The sequence below is a fragment of the Bubalus bubalis genome, chromosome X (genome assembly GCF_019923935.1).
Source record: "Bubalus bubalis isolate 160015118507 breed Murrah chromosome X, NDDB_SH_1, whole genome shotgun sequence".
NCBI classification, from domain to species: Eukaryota; Metazoa; Chordata; class Mammalia; order Artiodactyla; family Bovidae; genus Bubalus; species Bubalus bubalis.
This window is the reverse complement of record NC_059181.1, coordinates 59,319,844-59,335,404: the sequence shown is the minus strand read 5'-3', so window position 1 is coordinate 59,335,404 and position 15,561 is coordinate 59,319,844.

The following is a 15,561-nucleotide window of genomic DNA, read 5'->3' as shown; positions in this document are numbered from 1 at the left end:
TTTCATGACTTGATAGCTTTTTCCTTTTTAGTACTGAATAATATTTCATTGTCTGGATGTACCACTGTTTATTTATCCATTCATTTACTGAAGGACATCTTAGTTACTCCCAAGTTTTGGCAATTATGAATAAAGCTACTGTAAACATTGGGTGCAGGTTTTTGTGTGGATATACATTTTCAGTTTGTTTGGATAAATACCAGAGAGTGTAATTGCTGGACAATATAGTAAGAGTATATTTGTTTCTATAAGAAACCATCAAACTGTCTTGTAAGGTGGCTGTACCATTCTGCATTCCCATCAACAAAGGATGAGAATTCCTGTTGCTCCACATCTAGCACCCAGTGTTGTCAGTGTTCTATTGTTGGCCATTCTGGTAGTGGTATCTCATTTCTGTTCAAATTTGCATTTCCCTCATGTCATATGATGTGGAACATCTTTTTTTAATTAAGTTTTATTGAAGTATAGTTGCTTTTTGTTGTGTTAGTTTCCTCTGTACAGCAAAATGAATCAACCATACATATACCCTAACCCCGCTGCTGCTGCTAAGTCGCTTCAATTGTGTCCAACTCTGTGCGACCCCATAGACGGTAGCACACCAGGCTCCCCAGTCCCTGGGATTCTCCAGGCAAGAACACTGGAGTGGGTTGCCATTTCCTTCTCCAATGCATGAAAGTGAAAAGTGAAAATGAAGACGCTCAGTCGTGTCTGACTCTTAGCGACCCCATGGACTGCAGCTCACCAGGCTCCTCCGTCCATGGGATTTTCCAGGCAAGAGTACTGGAGTGGGTTGCCATTGCCTTCTCCCTTTCAAGAGCAGAACTTTTAATTTTTAATGAAGTCCAATTTATCAGTTCTTTTTTTCATGGATTGTTCCTTTTGTGTTGTATGTAAAAAGACATCATCACACCCACAGTTATCTAGGTTTTCTCTTATGTTATTGTCTAGTGATTTTATAATTTGCATTTTATATTTAGGTGTGATCCATTTTGAGTTAATTTTTGTGAAGACTGTCTAGATTCATTTTCCACACGTAGATTGCCCTTGTTCCAGCACTGTTTATTGAAAAGACTACTTTCACTCCATTTTATTGCCTTTGCTCCTTTGTCACTGATCAATTGACTACATTTATATGGGTCTATTTCTGGGCCTTCTATTCCAGAGGGGTTTTTTAAAACAACCATATTAAAGGTATTATTGACATACAAAACAGTGCACATATTTAAAGTTATATAAATTGATAACTTTTGTCATATGCATACACTCATGAAATCACCATCTAATCATGGTAGTGAAAATATTTATCACCCCTAAAATTTTTTGTGCCACTTTTACTTCCTCATTCCACCCCTCCATACACTATCCTTTTGGCAAGCAATTATTTGCATTTTGATTAGTTTTCATTTTCCAAAATTTCATATGAATGAAATTATCATCTTTTTTGTTTGGCATCTTTCACTCAGCATAATACCCTTGATTAAAGGAGGACATGGCAACCCACTCCAGCATTCTTGCCTGGAGAATCCCCATGGACAGAGGAGCCTGGCTGGCTACAGTCTGTGGGGTCACACAGAGTCGGACACGACTGAGGGACTGAGCATGCATGCATGTAATACCCTTGATATCCATCCAAGCTCTTATGTGTAACAGTAATTTGTTCTTCTTTATTGCTAAGTATTATCCCATTGTATTGGATGTACCACAACTTTTTTACCCATTAGCTTGTTGATGAAACTGATGTTCTTTACAATTTTTGAATATAACAAATAAAGATTTTATGAACATACATACATACATCTTTGTATGGACATATACTTTTGCTCCCTTTGTCTGTATATTTAGTAGTGGAATCACTATGTTCACTAGAGTAGGGATACATTTACCTTGTTAAAAAAAAACAAAAACTGCTAAGCTGTTTTCCAAAGTGTTTGTGCCATTTTATGTTCTCACCAGCATTTCTTCCACATCCACACCAACACTTGGTATGGTCAGTTTTTTAAATTTAGCCTTCTAATTTGATATGTAAGCATTTCTCATTTATTTGCATTTCTCCAATGAATAATAATGTAGAGAGCTTTTGATGTGCTTATTTGCCATTTGTATATTTTTATTGGGTAAAGACAGCTCAATTTTTTTTCTATATTTGGCTGCTTATATTTTATGAAGTTTTTAGAGTTATTTGTATATTCTAACACAAGTTCATTATCAGAAATATGACTGATATTTCCGATGAGAAATAATATTTTCTCTCAATTTATAGTTTGTCTTCATCGTCTTACAGTTTTTTTAAAGAACAGAATATTTTAATTCTGATCAAGTTCAATTTATCAATTTACTTATGGATGATGATTTTGGTGTCAAATTTAAGATATCTTTTTCTAACCCAGCATCACAAGCTATGTTTTTAAAAGCCTGTGTTTTTTTCCTAGAATTTGTATAGTTTTCAATTTTATACTTAATATGATCCATTCTCAGTTGATTTTTATATATGGATATCAAGTTATTTTTATATCAGTGTCCTATTGTTTCAGCCCCATTTGTTGAAAAGACTATTTTTCTCCTTTTAATTGCCCTTGCTGCTGCTAAGTCGCTTCAGTCATGTCCGACTCTGTGCAACCCCATAGACGGCGGCCCACCAGGCTCCCCAGTCCCTGGGATTCTCCAGGCAAGAATACTGGAGTGGGTTGCCAGTTCCTTCTCCAATGCATGAAAGGGAAAAGTGAAAGTGAAGTCACTCAGTCGTGTCTGACTCTTTGCGACCCCATGGTCTGCAGCCTACCAGGCTCCTCCGTCCATGGGATTTTCCAGGCAAGAGTACTGCAGTGGGGTGCCATTGCCTTCTCCATAATTGCCCTTAGACCTTTTTAATAATCAATTGTCAATATATGTTTCTGTAGAGAGTTGTTTTTAAGTTGAATCTGATCATTCACTCACTTAAATTCTGTTTCTGGCTTTCCACTCCTCTTAGTATAAATGTCCAAATCTTCAACCAGATGCTATATGATCTGGTGTCTTGTAACCTCTCTGATTTTATCTCATATCACTTTTCCTCCTGTTTTCTGAGCCTTGCTCACACTGGCCTTTACTCAGAGTTCCTCAAAGGCCCAATAGTTCTTCATGCCTTTTCATATGCTGTTCCCTGTACATGAAATGCTGGCTTATCCTTCTCCTTACTCATTTAGCTAATGCCTATGCATAGAGCATTTCCAGAAAGACATCCTAGACCTCCTGGGCTACCTCAAATTCTCCATTCATTCACCTTTTAATGTGTTTTAACAGTACCCAGTATTTCTCTGTTAGAAGTTTTCTCACTAAGTGTTGTTTAGTCACCCAGTCGTGTCCAACTTTTTGTAATCCTGTGGACTGCAGCAGGCCAGGCCTCCCTGTCCCTCACCATCTCCTGGAGTTTGCCCAAGTTTATGTTCATTACCTCGGTGATGCCGTACAGCCATCTCATCCTCTGACACCCTCTTCTCCTTCTGCCCTCTATCTTTCCCAGCATAAGAGACTTTTCCAATGAGTTTTCTGCGTGCATTAGATGACCAAAATACTGGAGCTTCAGTGTCAGCCCTTCCAGTGAATTTTCAGGGTTGATCTCCTTTAAGATTGACTGGTTTGATCTCCTTGCCATCCAAGGGACTTTCAGGAGTCTTCTCCAGCACCACAGTTCAAAGGCATCAATTCTTTGGCATTCTGCCTTCTTTATGATCCAGCTCTCACAACCGTACGTAACCACTGGGAAGACCATAGCCTTGACTATACAGACCTTTGTCGGCAGAGTAATGTCTCTGCTTTTCAACACACTGTAGGTTTGTCGTCATTTTCCTGCCAAGAAGCAATCGCCTTCTGATTTCATGGCTGCAGTCACCAGCCACAATGATTTTGGAGTGCAAAGAAGAGGAAATCTGTCACTACTTCCTCCTTTTCCCCTTCTATTTGCCATGCAATAATGGGGCCAGATGCTGTGATCTTAGTTTTTTTAAATATTTAGTCTTAAGCCGGCTCTTTCACTCTCCTCCTTCACCCGTGTCAAGAAGCTCTTTAGTTCCTCTTTGCTTTCTGCCATTAGAGTGGTATCATCCACTTATCTGAGTCTGTTCATGTTTCTCCCACCTATCTCAATTCTGGCTTGTAACTCATCCAGCCCAGCAATTTCTCATGATGTGCTCAGTGTATAGGTGAAACAAACAGGGTGACAGCAAACAGCTGTACTCCTTTCTCCATCTTGAACCAATCAGTTGTTCCATACAGGTTCTAACTGTTGCTTCTTGAACTTGCATACAGGTTTCTCAGGAGAAAGGTAAGATGGTCTGGTTTTCCATCTCTCTAAGAGCCTTCCACTGAAGAAGGAAATGGCACCCCACTCCAGTACTCTTGCCTGGAAAATTCCATGGATGGAGGACCCTGGAAGGCTGCAGTCCATGGGGTCACTGAGGGTCGTACACGACTGAGCGACTTCACTTTCACTTTTCACTTTCATGCATTGGAGAAGGAAATGGCAACCCACTCCAGTGTTCTTGCCTGGAGAATCCCAGGGACGGGAGAGCCTGGTGGGCTGCCATCTATGGGATCGCACAGAGTCAGACACGACTGAAGTGACTTAGCAGCAAGAGCTTTCCACAGTTTGTCATGATCTACATAGTCAAGGCTTTAGTGTAGTCAATGAAATAGAGATAGATGTTTTTCTGAAATTCCCTTGCTTTCACTATAATCCAGCGAATGTTGGCAATTTGATCTCTAGTTCCTCTTCCTTTTTAAGCCTAGCTCGGACATCTGGAAGTTCTTGGTTTAAATAATGCTGAAATCTAGCATGCAATATTTTAAGCATGACCTTACTAGCATGGGAGGTGAGTTCAGTTGTCCTATGATTAGCACATTCTTTGGTACTACCTTTTTGGAAATTGGGATGAGGATTGACCTTTTCTTGTCCTGTGGTCACTGCTGAGTCTTCCAGATTTGTTGAAATAATGAATGCAGAACTTTGATGGCTTCCTCCTTTAGAGATTTAAATAGTTTTGCTGGAATTTCATCTCATCCACTAGCTTTATTAACGGCAGTGCTTCTCAAGGCCCACTTGACTTCACCCTCCAGAATGTCTGTCTCTGGGTGACTAACCACACCATCATAGTAATCCCAGTCATTAAGATCTTTTTTATACAGTTCGTCTGTGTATTCTTTCTATCTCTTCTTGATCTCTTCAGCATCTACTAGGTCTTTACCATTTTTATCCTTTATTTTGCCCATCTTTGGGAGGAATTCTCCCTTGATGTTTCCAATTTTCCTGAAGAGATATCTAGTTTTTGCCCTTTTATTGTTTTTTTCTATTATTAAGCACTGCTCATTGAAGAAGGCCTTGTCTCTTCTAGCTATTTTTTGAAACTTTGCATTTAATTGGATGTACTTTTCTCTCTCTCCCTCACTTTTTGCTTCTCTTCATTATTCTGGTATTCATAAAGCCTCCTCAAATAACCACTCTGCCTTCTTGCTTTCCTTTTTCTCTGGGATTCTTTTTGTTCACCACCTCCTGTAAAATATTACAAACCTCTGTCCATAGTTCTTCAGGCAAATACAATTATGTTAATTGTGCATTCAGTTGTTTAGTATCTATTTTCCTCACTAGACTATAAATTTGTTTCCTGATAGCAGGGACCTTGTTGATTCTGTTCATCATCCAATCCTTAGGCATGGCACATAGTCATTACTTAATAATTATCTGTTGAATAAATGGATGGTATCTATTTCCACTGAAATAGAATCCTATTTCCAAAGAGAGTTTGGCTTTGGGGGTTTGCAAAAACCCTTGTGGTTTCAGCATACTTAGGCATGCAGTAAGCCTTTTCTCCACCTACAAGTAGAGAATTTCTCCAATTCATGCATTGAAGGGGTATTAAACATTTACTGCTTGGCAAGCCCTGTGCTAGGCACTTGGGATTCCCTGATAAATGGGATACTGTGGACTGTGCCTTTGAGGAGCTTATTCAGTCTAAAACAAGAATGAAAAATCATTTAAATATCTATATTTGAGTTGGGCTGGAAAGAGTGGGGTTTATGAATAAATGCTCAGAGTTTTTCCTTCTGCTGATTTGTAGATGTTTGCTATTTCCTCCATTTAGACAGTTATAAGAGACTACTTTCTCATCTCATATTTTCTTCTTCCTCCCTAAATGGTGACCCTTCCATCTTACCCTTCCCCACAGCTCCAGCCCTAACTTCTCCCCTGACCACCTTCTTCAAGGCTATCTTCAATAGAATCAAAATCAGAGGATTCTTTTTTAAAAAATAACTCTGATAGCATTGCTTCTCTTCTCTATAAACTTTAATGGCCTATACGAGGGGTTTCAGACCTGAAAGCCTCTTTAAACAAAAGTGAGTGAAGAGAACTTGGTATTAGAGAGAGAAAAGGTTGTGGTGGTGGAGAGTGTGGCCAACTAGAAAAAATATGCCCCAACTCAAGGAGGCAGCCTCCACTCAACTCCAACTGGTTGCTGCCAACCAGGAATGAAACCTCAGTATTCCAGATGTTCCATTATTTTTAAGAATAGCATTCCAGACTTTAATGTAAAATCTCCTTAATTTTTTAAAAAGTTGGCAACTAATTCAATTGGTTTAAAAACACCATCTAAGCCAACTGTTTTCCAGCCAAAAAAAACATGTCTGTGGACAAAATTTAGTTTGTGGACTGCCAATTTGCAAACTCTGACCTGCAGGTTCAAGTCCAAGTTTCATAGCCTAGCCTTTAAAATTTGTCACAGTTAGGTCCTAATCTCTCTCTGCTGCACCTTCTCCCATCTCATTCTCCTGCCATTCACCCACCTCTTCAACCATATCAGACATCCTGGGCTCTCTCTGAAAATACTCTATACTCTCAGGCCAGCCTATGTTGGGTTATGCTGTTGGCTTTTACAAAAATGTTATTCCTTTGCTTCTCTCATGACTAAATCCAACTTAACTTTCAAAGCACAGCTCAAATATTGAGCTTTATGGGAAGCATTTTTGGATTTATTAATCATAATTAATTTATATAACTCTATTATTTCACTTTTAAAACACTTATCACAGCCTGACATATTATATAAATATATCTGATATAAAAACTTCTTCCACCACCAGGCAGTATCCCACTCCTTGTACATTCCCATTCATTAATTTTTCAACAAATGTGTGGAACTCTTACTGTGTGCCAGGCACTCTACCAGGCACTATGACTAAGAGCTCTAGATGTTCTGTTTAGCCAAAATATAGGTATAAAATTTTAAATGCATGCAGGTTACAAAAGTAGCATAGAAAGAGAGAGATTTTCCCACACATCTGCTATTTAACTGCTAATAATAATAATTCTGTAGAAATCCACCTGCTTTACAAGACATTTTTAATCACTTTTGGATAATAAACCAGGTGACTAGGAGTTAATTCTATTTTGTAGAAGAGGAAACTAAGGCTCAGAAATATTAAGTAATTTTTCCAAAGTCACCTGATAACAGGTAGGGCCAGTACAGCTATGAATTTAGATGTTCTATCACAAAGCAACTGATCTTTTACCACTATGCCTCGGTGGCCTCTCTGATACTCTGGAGAGGTGCCCTATCTATCCGTAGTATGCAGGTCAAACATTAGATGATCTGGGACAGTACTGAATCTATGGTAGAGCAAGACATTTCATAATAGGTTTCATAGCAACATTTGATGAAGAAGAAAAATACTTTCTACTCCTATTTATGTGCTATGTGACCTCTGGTAATCTTCCAGTTTGGGCCTCCTTTTACTTTTTTCTAGAATGGAGATAATAATAATTTTATTCTTCACAGTTTTCTGTGAAAACAACAACAAAAAACTCAGAGTATGCAATAAGGATTATTATAATAATCTGTCCATTATGTGCTTACAAGAGCTCTTCAAGAGATACACTGCTGTTATTATTCCCATTTTAAAGATGACTATATTTAGGCAGACCTAGAACTTGAAGCCTACTCTCTATGACACAAAACAGAATGTCATATTGCCTCTCATGCATTAGGCAACAGTTAATTACTGGTATCATCTGTATACTTCTGTTTACTTTTCAAAATGCCTAAGGATGTTTGACCCCAAGTTCAAGTGCCAGGGACAACATTTGGGATTCAAAGTTTAAACTCCATATTTAAAAGGTTTCAAAATATGTGAGGCAGAGGTCAACAGTTGGAAATCATTTCAGCTAGATCTCTCTTTCTTCCTACTCACATCTCACCCTTCTCCAGAAAAAAGGCCTGATCTTATTCTACTCTAGAAATGTCCTTGACAACTTTTATTATGGAAAACACATTTGTAGATGGCAATATACAGGGAATCTTGGCTCAAATTTATTTTTGCTTTACCTGGTAAGGAGGTGGGAATCAATAGCTGCCAAAAGGGAAAAACGACAATCAATCAGAGAATGTGTATCACCTATAGGCCTTTAAGAATGGAATGTTTTGGGGAAATCGGAGTAAGACCAAAAGATGCGCTTGAGATCATTGCTATCTTTCATAGTAGCAGAGCTTCCATATAGAGATTAAAGCTAGAAAAAATGGACCACTGAATAACAGCTATCATATTCATGTTATTTCTGTAGTTAACAAAAGAGGGGTGTCTTTACCCTATCTTCATGGTATCTCTGCAGCTTCAGGCCTTGACAGCAGTGAGTTTTACATAGGAAAATATGATTCACAAAAATATATGCATATAATACCCCAGTTTTCATAGAAACTTTTGGAGTTAAGCAGAGCATGCACAATTAACTATGTTAATTAGAAAAGGAGTCTACCCTCTGAACCTGAAGTGACCTGGTCAAAGATCATTCAGCTATCCAAATGCAGAGAAATGTGGGAACAGCATTCTCCTTTGTCAGAGTTCTTTCTTCCACACCAGAATTTTTAGTGATAAACAAGTGATCCCCTTTTCCCAGAGACACACATTATTTGTAGCTAACTGAAAACTTTGGTTAGAGTTGGACTAGCTCTATCTTGAAATTGGGACAAATTCTCTGGAGTCCACTTTCCTGGCAGATTCTTTGGGGCATGAGTGAGAGTGAAGACCCAAGGGGGTAGAGCTGAGGTTGTGTTATAGATAGAGTTCTACAATCCTTTGCTACTGCCTTCTGCAACATGCCTCCCTTTCAGAGGAGTGTGAATTATCTCACAAGTCCCTGAGAAAATGTCCTAACCAATTAAGTTCTACCCTTGACCAGGTAAGTTAACTCTTTAGACCATCATGAATCAATCTGTGAACATCAACAGTTTCTTTATTTTTTGGCTGAGTTTAAATGCAAATCAATTAAAAAAAATGAAAGGAAGGGGTATCATTATCTTTTACCTTGGAAGTAGAGAGTTATTAGTAGAAATTCTTATACTTTGCTGAATGAATCACAAATAGTGTTCTGATATTTGTCAGTTGAAATTTTATTACTTTATTTAGATAGATGATTCAGGTTTGTGTATACTGGAATCATGAGTTATTATGATCAAAGCCATAAAGAAGAGCAAACTATTTTCCAACAGACCAAAACAGATTACATTCTCATAGAATTGCAAACTATACCAATTCTGGTTGTTTTCCTTTGTGAATCAACCTAAACCTGGGACTAAAGCAAATTCAAAAACAAAGATCAAATACTAGCTTATCAGCAATATGTCCTTTGTCTCCTATCCAACATTATCATTCCTTAGTCACCTGCTTTCCAATGCTGGCCTAAATGCAATTGCATGTGCTATGGCAGTGCCTGGAAAACTTGTCTGCAAAGCTGTTAAAAGCATCCCCTGTCACAGATAGTAAACCAGGACAGGGATATACGCCTAGAAGAATATAGCATTGCAAGAGCATTTGGATTGTGTGTTCAAATTGAAACATAAGGGCCTCATTTAGTAACAACTGGGTTGTGGCTCTCTTCACCAGAGAGAAGTCTATGGAATGGACTATAATATCACTAATATTTATTATACTTATTATGTGCTGCTGCTGCTGCTAAGTCACTTCAGTCGTGTCCGACTCTGTGTGACCCCATAGACGGCAGCCCACCAGGCTCCCCCGTCCCTGGGATTCTCCAGGCAAGAACACTGGAGTGGGATGCCATTTCCTTCTCCAATGCATGAAAGTGAAAACTGAAAGTGAAGTCGCTCAGTCGTGTCCGACTCTTTGCGACCCCATGGACTGCAGCCTACCAGGCTCCTCCGCCCATGGGATTTTCCAGGCAAGAGTACTGGAGTGGGGTGCCATTGCCTTCTCCGTATTATGTGCTAGCCATTCTTTTAAAAGAGCTTCCATGAACTAATTCATTTAGTACTAAGAGCACTTACTCTGTATTCAGCCATTCTTCTAACAGCTTTATGTGAATTAAATCATTTAATCCTCACAACAATCCTATGAGAAAACTACTATTATTACTCTTATTTTACAGATGAGAAAAGAAAAATAAAGCTTGGAGAAATACAGCAACTTATCTGAGATCAAACAGCTAGCAAGCGATAGAGTCAGGTTTAGAAACCTGGCACCATTGCTTATGTTATCCTGACTACTAAATGATATTTGTATATCATCTGTATGGTCCTTTTCCCATTGATAAAATGCCAGAAAGTCTTAATAAGTAACTGACTTTTTCCTCAGTACCCACTATGTGCTAGGAATACCCTCAAGAAATATTCAATAGAAAATAACCAAACATATTATTTTCAGCATTAGTAGAATGAACTTTTATTTTGTTAAAAAGTCAGAACAATTAGGACATGTTTAGCTTTTAGAACTTTTAGAGTTTTTTCCTGTGCTTAACCCTAACAACTCTGTGAGTTTAGCTAGGAAGGTATTTTTCATCTCATTTCACAAATGAGAGAACTGGAGCTCAGAGAGTTTGTTTCTTGCTTAGAACCACACAGTTTGAAAGTTATATAGACAAGATTCAAAGATCTTCTGACTCAACAAATTATGCTCTCTTAACTACTGTATGCCATGGTACATAAAATGAACGTGCCAACCACTGTGGACTCAGAATGACTATACTCACATGCTTTAACAGCTTTAGGCTCATAGAGTCTGTCACTCAGGTGGTTAGAGGAAATCTTTGGCTTTTACTCTGCCATATCTATGGCATTTTTCACCAGTGCAAACCCAAGCCCCCTCAGTTTGGGCTGGGACAATGAAATTAATGAATAATCCAAAATCATAACACTTTTATATCTGCTCTAGCTCTGATATTGACCCTTGATAAGCCTTAGCCTTGCTATGTGCCTCAGTCTCTATAGATTTCTTAACTATTCAAGTAGCACCTGGTCTACAAGTTCTGTCATTAAAATCATATGTGGGGGATGGAAAAAGGTATTCCATGTAAATGGAGACTTAAAAATGCTGGCATAGCAATACTCATACCAGATGAAATAGATTTTAAAATAAAGACTGTTATAAGAGACAAAGAAGGAAAATACATAATAATCAAGGGATCAATAAAAGAAGATAAGTATATATGCACCCAACATAAGAATATAATATAAAAAGAGAAATCGACAGTAACACACAAGTACCCTACTTTCATCGATGGATACATCATCCAGACAGAAAATCCATAAGGAAACACAGGCCTTAAATGACACATTAGATATTTATAGAGCATTCCATCCAAAGGCAGCAGAATATATACTCTTCTAAATTGCACATGGAACATTCTCCTGGATTGACCACATACTGGGCCACAAATAACACCTTGGTAAATTTAAGAAAATTGAAATTATATCAAGTGTCTTTTCTGACAACAGTTCAGTTCAGTTCAGTCGCTTAGTCATGTCCATCTCTTTGCGACCCCATGGACTGCAGGACACCAGGGCTCCCTGTCCATCACCAACTCCCGGAGTCCACCCAAACCTATGTCCATTGAGTCGGTGATGCCATTCAACCATCTCATCCTCCATCGTCCCCTTCTCCTCTGGCCTTCAGTCTTTCCCAGCATCAGGGTCTTTTCCAGTGAGTCAGCTCTTCACATCAGGTAGCCAAAGTATTGGAGTTTCAGCTTCAGCATCATTCCTTCCAATGAATGTTCAGGATTGATTTCTTTTAGGATTGACTGGTTGGATTGCCTTGCAGTCCAAGGGACTCTCAAGAGTCTTCTCCAACGCCACAGGTCAAAAGCATCAATTCTTTGGTGCTAAGCTTTTTTGTAGTCCACCTCTCATATCCATACATGACTACTGGAAAGACCATAGCTTTGTCTAGATGGACCTTTGTTGTCAAAGAAAGGTCTCTGCTTTTTAATGTGCTGTCTAGGTTGGTTATAGTTTTTCTTCCAAGGAGCAAGCGTCTTTTAATTTCATGGCTGCAATCACCATCTGCAGTGATTTTGGAGCCCCCAAAAATAAAGTTTCTCACTGTTTCTATTTGCCCCATCTATTTGCCATGAAGTGATGGGACCAGATGCCGTGATCTTAGTTTTCTGAGTATTGAGTTTTAAACCAACTTTTTCACTCTCCTCTTTCACTTTCATTAAGAGGCTCTTTAGTTCTTCACTTTCTGCCATAAGTGTGGTGTTATCTGCATAGCTGAAGTTATTGATATTTCTCCCAGCAATCTTGATTCTAGCATGTGCTTCATCCAGCCTGACATTTTGTATGATGGACTCTGCATATAAGTTAAATAAGCAGGGTGACAATATACAGCCTTGACATACTCCTTTCCCAAGTGGGAACCAGTCTGTTGTTCCATGTCCAGTTCTTCTAACTGTTGCTTCTTAACCTTCATACAGATTTCTCAGGAAGCAGTTAAGTTGGTCTGGTGTTCTGATCTCTTTAAGAATGTTCCACAGTTTGTTGTGATCCACACAATCAAAGGCTTTGGCTTAGTCTGACCATGACAGTATTTGATTATAAATAAACTACAAGAAGAAAACTAAGAAACACAAGCATGTGGTGATTAAACAATATGCTACAAAACAATCAGTGGATCACTGAAGAAATCAAAGAAGAAATAAAAAATACCTAGAGACAAATGAAAATGAAAACACAATGATCCAAAATTTCTGGGATACAGCAAAAGCTGTACTAAGAGGGAAGTTTTTAGCAATACAGTCTTATCTCAAGAAACAAGAAAATCTCAAATAAACAACCTAACGTTACACCTGAAGCAACTAGAGAAAGAAGAACAAGCAAAACCTAAAGTTAGTGGAAGGAAAGAAATTATAAACACCAGAGCAGAAATAAATGACATAGAGACAAAGAAAATAATAGCAAACATCAAGGAAACTAAAAGCTGAAGGTTCTTTGAAAAGATAAACAAAATTGATAAACCTTTAGCTAGACTCACCAAAAAAAAAAAAAAGAGAGAGAGAGAAGTCAGATCAATAAAATTAAAAATGAAAAAGAAGTTAAAACTGACAACACAGAAATACAAAGGATCATAAGAGACTACCACAAGCAACTGTATACCAATAAAATGGACAACCTGGAAGAAAGGGATAAATTCTTAGAAAGGCAAAATTTCCCAAGACTGAACCAGAAATAGAAAATATGAGCAGTCTGATCATAAGGACTGAAATTGAAACTGTGATTTGAAAATTCCCAACAAACAAAAGCCTAGGACCAGATGGATTCAAAAGTGAATTCTATCAAACATTTAGAGAAGAATTAGCACCTATCCTTCTGAAACTTTTCCAAAAAATTGCAGAGAAACGAAAACTCCCCAACTCATTCTGTGAGGCCACCACCACCTTGATACCAAAACCAGACAGAGATACCACAAAAAAGAAAATTATAGCCCAATATCACTAATAAACATAGATGCAGAAATCCTCAATAATATGCCAGCAATCTGAATCCAATAATACATTAATATTATCATACAACCATGATCAAGTGGAATTTATCCCAGAGAAGCAAGTATTTTTCAGTGTCTGAAAATCAATCACTGTGATATACTGCATCAGAAAATTGAAGAATAAAAACCATAAAAAACATGTATACCCGTGGTGGATTCATGTTGATGTATGGCAAGACCAATACAATATTGTAAAGTAATTAGCCTCTAATTAAAATAAGTAAATTTAAATTAAACAAATAAACAAAAACAAAAAAACAAAAACAATTAAAAAATGTGATTAAGTCATAATAAAAATAAAAGCAAAAAAGGCCTATACAGTGGTAGGATTGTATAAATATAAAAGCTCACTAATGAGTTACCTTTGCTTTTGATAAGTATGAGGCTTTACTAGTTTAGGAGTATGTTTGCAAATAATAGAAACCTAGTTACGGTCAATAAGGAAAAAAAGAGAATTTGAATAACTTAACTACAGAACTATTTATATTAATAATTAAGTGTATGGGGATGTCTTACAGAACCAGGACTCTTCTAGGCCTCAAGCAATTAGAACAAGAGACTCAGTACTATCAGGTCTCTTTTCTTTTTACTGTCTTTGCTTCTTTTGTCATGTTTCCTCTTCCTCCTCCTCTTTATAAACCACTTTCTTCATTCTAAGTCCACCCTGGAGAAAATGGATACTGATAACATCTCTACAATTAAAGTTAAGAGCCAAACTGGCTTGGAATCTACAAAAACCAAGATAAAGATTGATTGTAAAAACTTGTGTTACATGTCCATCCTTTGGTCAGTTAAATGTTACCAGGGAGAAAGCACATTGTAGGAGCATAGTAGCTCTCAATAACATGTGCCTGGGATATTCCTTCTGGAAAAAGTGACAGTTTCCTTCAAAGAGGGTTTCCAGGAAAACAAAATGAATATTTTTTTTTTACAGAAGCAAAGAATATACATTTTTGCCAACTAATGCAGCCTGAGGACCTTACTAGTGATATTTAAAGATGGTTCTCTATGTGCTGACAGATCTGTGTCCTTCTGCAATCCTAACAATGGTTCCTGAAAGACCTATGCTTTGAAGATTTCCAGGGATGTTAGCCATCACTTTTCCATTCTCTTCTAGAAGAACAGATGAATGAGTAGTGTTCTAGTGAACATACTTGAGAAATCTTTTAGTGCCTATATTTTCTGGTTCTATTATTGTTAAGTCTTCTATCCACCTGATTTCAGAGGAACTCAAGCTTTATTGATACTCCTCAGAATTTTACCAATTAGTATTCTATTTCTTTATCTTAAGACTTAGCCCCCAACTCAATGTCCCTTTCCTTGGAAGTGGTCATCCATGAAGACCTTTCAGTCATTGACCCATTGGTATGAATTCATTGACCAGATATTGTCCTTAGAGCAGATTCACTTAGAGTCGGGAAAAGGGGGAAAATTTGGAAGACAATGGGGATATAGACTTTCTGACAGGGAAAGTGGGAACATGAGTATAAGAAAGAGTGGCTAGATGCCAGGACAAAGGCTTTCTGTTTCACTATTACAGACAGTCAGACCTCCCTGGCTGTACAAAGTGCCTGGGTACCTCCAACAGCTGGCCCTTGATGTTGATGACTTTCTCATAGTCGCTCCAGTCTGGTCAGGCTCTTGATCAGGATTCTGTGGCAATATGCACTCTGGTACGCATAAGTAGCAACTCTTGCTAGTCTGGTCAGGATTTTGTGATAATGTATTCTCTGGTATCTACACCTACCAACTTATGTTTTT